We start from the raw sequence: 9,916 nt of genomic DNA on the forward strand, positions 1-9,916 counted from the left end.
AACGGGCCCTTTGTTTGCCTCTCTATCTGCAGTTTGTTTAGGTGTTCGGTTGACTAATACTGCATGTTTCTCAATCTTCTCATGCTTTGTCTAGTTTCTTTGTCTTATAAATGTGGCATGTGTGTCCAAAGTGTTAAAGCTCTGCTCCCACACCTGTAATTTATGAGCATATAACTTGCAGTCAAATACACACAACGCACTTCTTCAGCACTATAACCAGGCTGACAAAAAGAGAGAGTAATAAGTACAGTAACCAATTTCTTCAGTAACCATCAGACACTATGAACAGCTACTTTCAATACCATCAATATTTATTTAGACTTTTTTTCTCCGACTCATCTTTGTAAGTCAACTTCAGTTCTTCCTCCAACCCATCACTCAATCTTTAATACCCTATTCATACAAGACTGCACAAAGAGGTCCTGCCATTAATTAATGTTTTGAATTTTAAATATGATCAACCTCTATTAATCGGCTATGTGCCACAGGCCATCAAGCTGGCACTTTCTCCCCTCATTACAAGCAGTCGCAGCAGATGGCCGCCCCTCCCTGAGCCTGGTCACTGCTGGAGGTTTCATCCTGTTAAAAAGGAGTTTTTCCTTCCCACTGTCACCAAAGTGCTTGCTCATAAGGAGGTCATGTGATTGATGGGGTTTTCTGTGTTTACTTTTTTTTATTGAAGGGTCTTTACCTTACAATATAAAGCGCCTCGAGGCAACTGTTGCTGTTATTTGGCGTTACATAAAAGAATTGAATTGTAAAATATATTTAACCTAATCTAAGCATTTGAAGCAGTGGACAGCCCCTATGCCGCAAGAAATGCTGTAAACCTCTGACTTGGTCAATAGTACAGTGACTGAGAATTAACCATACCACAAAACTAGCAGCATGTTAATGCTTCTGGCCACTATACTGATTCTGAGCCTCTTCCTAGTTTAAAAGAATAGTTAACTAAATGCCAACATTTTAAAGTAAGATGAGTCAATCAAGGATGTTGCAATCTCAGATGATTATTTCATCCCTGAGGTTCCAACTGTTTCAAAGGGTTTTGACAGTAAATGTCAGCAAAAAATAATAATAATTAAGCCAAATATGTATATATATGTCAGGATTATAATACGTTAGGTATGTAATCACAACAACTGAATGTTTGGTGTTCACCCCAGAGGACATTTTTTTTTTGTTGATTCCATTTGTTGCATTTCTGTAATGAGGAATCCTCCACATCTGCTGACCCCGTGCTCAAAGAGATTAAATATGACTCAGGCTTATTAGGATGCTTAATTATCATAATGGTCTCATTATTCTATGGTCAGCGATGCAACATTGTCATTTTTTAAATTTATGTTTGTTTAACCTTGTAGGTTAGTGGGATATGAATTTATTATTGCTGGGACAGGGGCAGAGCTAAGATTAAGAGTTATAGAAGAGAGGGGGGGGGGGGGGGGGGGAAGAGGGGCTTTGGAGGAAATCGGAGGTGTATACAGTAGTGTGTACAGTAAAGAAAGCAGATAAATTAAGAAAAAGCTAGCATGGTTTGTAAATCTAAGGAAGACAGCAGGTGCGGGAACTTGAAAGTGTTTTGACTAGCCTATTTTTAAAGGGTATGGCTGGGATGAAAAGATCAATTTGGGGGATTTTGGAACTCACTGCAGTTGCTGGCAGCTGCACAGTGGAGTGGGTTACAGCCAAAGAAGGTGTGAGCTTCAGGGAGGAGGAGAGGAAGAGGGGGAAAATTGCTGGAGCTGGTGGAGATGTGGACTGGTGAGCTCAGATAAAGCAGAGTCTTGCCAAGGATGGATTTGCAGATGAGTTGGTCTGATGAATGAGCGAGTACAGCACTGATAGACTTGTAGCACTGCCCATAACTCGTTAATATTTATGACAGTGCCAGCTGACCAAAGTGGTTTTATTATAATGCGCGGGCCAAGTTGAGTGCTCAGAGACCCACCTAGCATGCTCTACTACATCCTTCAATTTAATATATTTTCTCCAAACTCTCCATAATTATGTGAAATATGTAGTGTAAAACTGGAATGGTAATGAGTATATACACTCTTAGTTTCTGGCAACCTTATTTCTCTTCCCCTTTGTTAAGCACTTCCCAATCTTAATCATTAGGAGACTTGGCACTGGAGTTGAGTGATAAATTGACATAACAAAGGCATTAAAAACCACAAGCAGCTGCAAAAAAAACCCCAAAACAGGAATATAAAGAAGTCGGTCTACAATCACTTATACACAAAAAAGGAAAAACATATGCACATTTAAAATTGGGTCAAACAAACACTACCCAAGAATTTTAGACAGTGAAACTTCTCCAGGATTTTAGCATTTCAGTGCAACACCCATGAAACTTTCATTTGAAAACCGGCATTGCTGACTCCTGACCTTCACAATGCAAAGTGATGTACTAAACATGTGAACTTGAAGTCGAGTTTGATGTATCTGACGTTTTTCTGGCAATGATTAAAGCGAACTTTTGGTCAAGTGCAGTTTGCCTAAAATACAGTTCTGAGAATGTGAGCCTGGGTTGAAAAAGATGACCGCATTAGCCCCGTCCTGAACCTTGTTGCATTTGCTCCAATTTTAAGGCACTCCAGCTGACATATTACACAGAATTGCACCATCTGAAGCCTGCCTGAGCCAACAATGCAGAGCTCCTGATTATTCACAGAATTAACAAAGAAATTCTCTTATGGAAAATATGTTTTTTGGAATAGCTCCCCAGCTTTTGAATAGGCACAGTGTCTTTGTTAACTTCAGATGACAGAATTTAATACAATCCCTATAGGCTGTACACAATATCTGGTCCTATAAGTACATAAAAAAAAACCCCCAAAACTTTCATATAGCCTATATTCATGATATCAAAGTCAAATGTTTCAAGCCCTTTAAAAAATAAATAAATAAATAAATATTGATGATTTAGGCTTACACCTTAGTTTATTTCATGTTGTTTCAATAAAGTACTGTTCAGACAGTATAAAAGCCATGTAACTCCTGCTTTAGTTGAGTACACACAACCACAATCACAAGGAAGACTGCTGTCCTTACAGATTTCTAGATGACCATCATCAACACCCTCCACAAGGAGGGTGATCATTGCCTGACCACAGAAGGTCATTGCTGAAAATGCTGGCTGTTCACAGAGTGCTGGAAGGAAAAGGTGCACATGCATCATGAATGACCACCACCACGAGAGGACTGTCAATAAAAGTTGATTCAAGCATCACAGTGAGTGGACTGAGTCTGGAGTCAGAGCCACCATTCACAATTACCTACAGGACAGCAGCTACAGACATCAAACATACATTAGCAGGGCAGGCAAAGAACTGGATTATTGTTCAGTTTTCCAAAGTAAATTTTGTGTTCCTCTTGGAAGTCTAGATCTTGGATTCTGGAAGAAAAGTTGCGAGGCACAGACTCAAAGGTGTTTGAATTCCAGTGTGAAGTTTCTGTGGTCTATGATGATGTGGGGGGCCTGATGTTCATGGAGTTTGTACACTGTATTTTATCTAAAGTCAACAAAGCCAACTACCAGGACTACTACCCACAGTGCCACAAGATGATCACCTCCATGCCGCACCACACTGATTGCATGAATCTTTGGTAAAGGAGCCCCAACCCAGTAGTGAGTGGACGAAGACTTTTAAAAGGTTGGACATTTCTGTATTGTAAATTCTTGTTTAATTGATATTTTGATAATTTGAGACAGTAGATTACACATTTTTATACGGTATAAGCCATAATCATCAAGATTAAGACCTCAGATACTCAAGAAATATTCCGAGAACACAAACCTCCACCTCAGCAGTACTTACTTTTAAGGCAACAGTATACATGCTATTTATGCTATGATATAAAATAAATGCACCTTTTTGTGTGAATGCACACTAAGCTGATGCAACTGATAAATTATATATGTCACTAATGGCTTTCTGATTTCATATTCGGGGGTATGCTATGCTGCAAAATTTAAAAAATAAGTCAGATGGCTCTCTGATAGCAAGTCATGGAGAAGAAAGTAAATGTTTGAACCTTGTCAAATGTTTTGCACACATTATCGACTGGACTTAAATAAAAAGGTTTTTTAAAATATTGGTCAAATATCTTCAGTAATACAATTTAGGAAATATTACCCTGAAAGCAGTTGTGGCAACACGCAGACACATAGTATAACATATACATACACAAATGTATAAATTCCCATATGTGCACCCACATTGCCTTACCTTATGAGCAGAGCGAAACTGATAAATATATGTATGTGTAAGCTGGCCTATAATGGCACTCCCACATACGTATACACAGTGTCTTAGCCAGCCAGATGTTAAAGGGATTAGCAAAATTGGCAGCCAGCGCAGAGCTCCTTATCCACTGGAGCTAATTCACTTTACTACAGTACCTCTGGCGCTTTCTCACTGACAATCTCGCCTCCATCTTCACCTTTTGATCTCTGTGTCGGTCTCTGTTTCTGTCCCTCTCTTTTTCTATTCTCCCTCCTCTCATATCCTTTTCCACCTCTATCTCCCTTTCTTCTCACCCCTTTGCTCACTGCCTCTCTTCATCTGTTTTCTGCTGCAGCAGGAGTGCTCGACTTTCTTTGTTAGGCAGGTGAAGATGTCTTGGAAAGCTCTCTATGCCTCTGGCAGTAAAAACCCTGTACTGATAAAGGTGTAGCCTACGTTACTCCTGAAACTCCTTTGGCATCTGTGAAAATTGATAAAAGGCACGCCAGAGTTCCTCTAACTTTTGAACACATTTTGAGTTATTTTGCCTGTGCAGGAAGAAAAACTACAACTATACACTGCACAACCCTATTCCTAAAAAGTGTGGATGCTGTCTAAATTCTAAACATAATGATTCATCATCATGATTTAAAAACTGAATGTAATGATTTGACTTCTCTTTTGAAAACTTATATTTTCTTCAAATAGAATATAAAAAGCAAATCAAATGTTATGTGTACCATTTTCTGAAAACATGATCATTTTGCAACACATCCCCCAAAAAGTTGGGACATGGCCATGTTTATCACTGTGTAGCATCACTTCTTCTTTAGCATTTGATATGTTTTCTTTGTTGTATTATAAATAAAATATGGGTTCATGAGTTTTGCAAATCATTGCATTCTGTTTTTATTTACATCTTATACAGCATCCCTGGTAAAGTTAGATAGTGCTGCTTTGACACTGACTGCAACTGAGCATCTTTAAAGATGCCAAAGCTCTGATCACACCACACAATGGCAAAGAAAAATGTACCATTTACATCTTTGTGGGTAACATAGACCAACTAAAATAATGTACCTAACAAGCTAAGCACTGACATACTGTGGCAGGATGTGGTTTGTGGCTCAGCTGCAGGGGGAGGGTAGCAGTGGGTTCAGGGTGTGGCGTCAGGGGAGGCTGCCACAGCCGGTAGTCATCATCTAATCATGCCTCCCTTATTTCAGTTGGATGCTGGGACCTGGACAAAACAGAAGAGATGGCGGAGACAGAGCATGAAGCAGAGGGCTGATTTAAGTGAGTGAAAGCGGTTTAGCTGCAAGTGCGCTGAAAAAAACAAACACTGTAAATAAACAGGCGCTGAAGCTGCTACCATTGTGCGTGAGTTCCTCCTTTACACATGCTAGTAGTTCATGCTTTTTATATGGTCACTGGTGGTCACGATGGTTCCAGTTTTTATTTTAGTTAAACGTGTTTTCCCAACTCTCTTGCAGCTCTAGACCTTTCTAGACATTAGGCTACCCAACAGAGGAACAGGTGAGAGCACAAATCTTAGGCAATTATATGGCCTTTAACCTTTGAGCTTTCGAGTACAAAGTCTGTGTTATATACCAATGTGAGAACGGCACAGGTAATAAATAGTTTGGGGAAGGGTGTGTCCTGCCTCCTAAATACTCCAGTTGGAACGCTATCTTGCCTAAACTTATTAAGAGCACTGAGAACTCATCTGACTCAGTATTCTGCTATATGCTACACGTGACAAAGGACAACATGTGACAATGTCCTGACCTGATTCTCCTGACATTTTCAGGCATTCATATGTGAAAACAGCTTAAAAGTTAACAGATTGCTGGCAGTAGCTTCGTGTTTACCACAGAGGAAGAAGAAAAATCCTTTGAATGCCATTGTCACCAGGCATTAACGCACATCGTTTAGATGCCTGCCTTCATAGAGGTTTAAACCTTGATCACCCAGCTGAAGGACAGTAGCTGTGATGCCAAATGTAACACGGTGGACAGCTTCATTCAGAGCAGCTCAATATGGTGAGTGCATACTTCTACCACATAATTGGCTCCAGTGGGATTGACTGAAACAACCTTCCAGCCTGACCCCTGATGACATGGCACAACCCAACCCACGCTCAGGCTAAATCACAGCCAGTAAGACCTATACTCTGCTTGTGAATTTACTGGGTGACAAAGCATGAGCAACTACAGTATAACAATGGATATCTAGAAGTAATTTTTCAAAAATGATACACAGAGATCTCTGGAAATTCAGGTACGTGCTATTAATGCAATCACCGGAACCAAAAGGGTATGGCAAAGAACCAGCATATGAATAGCATCATTTATCATTGCACAGTACAGGTCCAGGTGTATTAAATACAATTTTGGAGGGCGACCGCAGCGACGACCGATAACAAGATATTAAATCTCCTTTGTGATAAATCAATAGATTCTGAGGTCAGCGGGCTATCATTGCAGAGGGTACAATGGTTTTTTCCCCATGTAGTTTAATGCTGTTTTCAGCAAAAATTAAAAGAGCCCCTCTGCACATGATATGTTTTGGACAAGTATGAGCACTTTGCCCTCTCATCCATTTTTCTCCACCCATTTGGACACCACATGGTATCCACTATCTCACTGTTAAAATTTGACATCAGTGAGACGTGAACTAATTTATTTTCTCCTGATCTGAATGGACTGGCTCTGCTGTTGGACATTCATGGAGTATTTATAAAACATTTTTTTGCAAAAATACAAAGGAGGTCTTAGGTGTAATCTCCTGTCTGAATCTTTTTTCACAGGCTGTTTTCTAGCGATGTGTTGGTGTGGGCTGTCGTGTTCCTGCCACATCGCCGTATGAAACTGACCTCTGGCTAGACACACATGTGTCTTATGATATTTATATGGACGTGGCAGGTGTTGGCTTAAAGACTTTGTCAAGCTGTCAACTGAGTATGTGTGTGTCTCAAAGTAGAATAAGGTTGTAACACGACACCCATACACCCAGAGACATTTTTATTATATAGATGCACCTGTTCATCTGTCATTTAACACACATTTCTAATCAGCCAATCATGGCCGGAGGAATGAAAGTCTTTTTGCAACCATGGTTAATAGAAATTTGGTGGTCTTGAGATAGAATTAAGGTTTTCAGGCACTTCCACATTAGTTTTATTTTTCCAACCTGGAAGCTATGCCTGTGTTTTGAACTGTCTATGGCAGCAGTTCCACCCATTTAGACATGTAGACATGGTCAAGATGACCTGCTGAAGTACAAACCGAGTATAAAAATGGGGAAGGAAGGTGATTTAAGTGACTTTGTTTGTGCTCAGAAACTGCTGATTTACTGGGATGTTCTTACAGAATCAACTCTTGGACAAAGTTCAGCATTTTTATTATATTCCTTGCACTGATTTTCCTAAATCTTGTCACTGGCATATGCTGTCAATAAGTTAATAATAATGAAAACTAAACATTTTGAAACTATAAAAAACTGAAACAAGAAAATCCAGTCACTACACAAGTGTAATAACTCTAATACTTCTGATGGAAGGGTCAGAATTCTGTGGACACAGTAATGATCCATGGATCAATCCAGCCTTATATTAATCATTCAGGCTGCTGCTGGTGGTTTAATGGGATGTTTCCTTGGCATGCTTTGGCTTTAGGCCCCAACAACTGAGCATCCTTTCATTGCCACAGCCTACCTAAGCATTAGGCACGTTAGTATTGTGCATCTAGCTTCTTATTACTACTTACAGCAGGGTAGTACACTATATTACAAACCCCAAAACAGTCACCAGATCTCAGCCCAATCGAGATGTGCTGGAATGGGAGGTTGGATGATACTATGTCAATGCGGACCAACATTTATGAGGAAAATTTATAACTTTTACACGAATTGCTTTGTTTTCAGCGTTACTATAGTGCAGCACAGTATGTGTTTGCTTGTCTCACCAGTGACTCAGAATCTCTGACTAAGAGTTATCACATATCCCCGAATAGAGTTCCAAGAAACACAGAAAACTTTAATTTCTCTTCCCCTCCTCCTCAACTGTCACTTTCTGTTTGCCCTTTCTCAGTCTTATCTTTTCCGTTTTCATTTTTCATTCCTCTCACTGTTCATATTTTTGCTCAGTAGATGTTTTTTTAACATGGTGAAAAATTTAACTACCTTGGTTTCCTTTGTAGTTCTTTTAGGTTTTTTTTAATCTATCTCAGTTCATTTCAGTCCACTTCCACAGCGTGCTGAAAACACAAACAACTGCCAAACCAAACCCAGAATCACTCCCACCTGCACACACACAAAACACACACGTGTATATATATATATATATATATATATATATATAGGTGTGTGTGTGTGTGTGTGTGTGTGTGTGTGTGTGTATGTTAAAAATTCAGGCATTGGAAAAACATAAGTCAATTTTCTCCTGCCCAGGAGAAGTAGATAAGCAATAATTTTTCATATTTACTCCCCCCAGAGACTGATTAGTTTCACAACAACGATAAGGTGCATACATTTTTATATCTAACAATTGTGTTTTACAATAATAATGTACAGTTAAAGGGTATATCTTTAAGTTTAAATTACAACATATGTTACACTCTTTTTGCCATCTCTTAAAGAAACCCTTAACCATGTTTGATATTACCCACTCTGTGACGATTTCTTGTTTAAGGAAAAGAATTTGTCTGTGATGTCAAGGTCAAGCCTAAGTCTCTTTCTCGTTACGTCTTCCCATAACAAGTCTGTGTGGGGAATGATATTTTAAAGGTTTGTTGCTGTAGTCGATAAAATGTCACAGCCACGGCCATTTGTGAGCAATGACTCCATCAGAAGCCATGAGAAACACACAGCTGACTTGCTGATTTTCACTTCATGTTCTTGATTCAGTCTCAGCATTCACATTTACCCTTGGAACTGTGGGATTTGAGTCTGCCTGTTGCCACAAAATGCTCTCTCTTAAAAGTATCAGAATATGCGATATGGAGGAGGAAGCTTGTTGTTCATAAATGTAGCAGTAGTTTTCTTCCAATAGTGAATATTTGCTTTTATGGAATAATTCAACTCTTCTGTGGTGGAAATGAATTTTATTCACACACATTCAACACTGAAGATCACAGCATGCACATACACTGATTTAGATCATCTATAAAAGAGGTTTCAAGATCATGTTTGAATTATCTTCTTTTATGAAATGCATTTACACTTCTATATTTTTTCACCTACATGCAGATTATAATCTAGCAGATCTAACAACAGAAAGGTCACAATATCAGTTTTGTCCAGAATCAACTGGACTTGGTCTTCTTAACTTTACATCAATGCTCAGAGTAACAATTCAAAATGTATGAACACTGCAAATGTCTTGAATAACCCCTCATTTCTTTATGTTTTGCCTCCAGTGAGCCAGACTTTCTTTAATTTTTACGTGGTTTTGAGCAATAGTTCTCCAGGCTTTTTCTTTGGTCACTTTTTCACTCATTTTCATTCATTCCAGTCCTTTTACCTGAACATTTTCAGAAGATTTTAATGATTTATTTGTTTTTAAAACTGACCTTTGAAAGTAGCTAACTCAGACAACTTTGCAAAGAACTGATTTTAAATGGCATCTTTAGGCACTGTTAATGACTCGCTGTTGCAAAACTGCAAAGATAAAACGGTTTGACAGT

The sequence above is a fragment of the Aulonocara stuartgranti genome (assembly GCF_965226115.1).
Source record: "Aulonocara stuartgranti genome assembly, chromosome: 15".
NCBI classification, from domain to species: Eukaryota; Metazoa; Chordata; class Actinopteri; order Cichliformes; family Cichlidae; genus Aulonocara; species Aulonocara stuartgranti.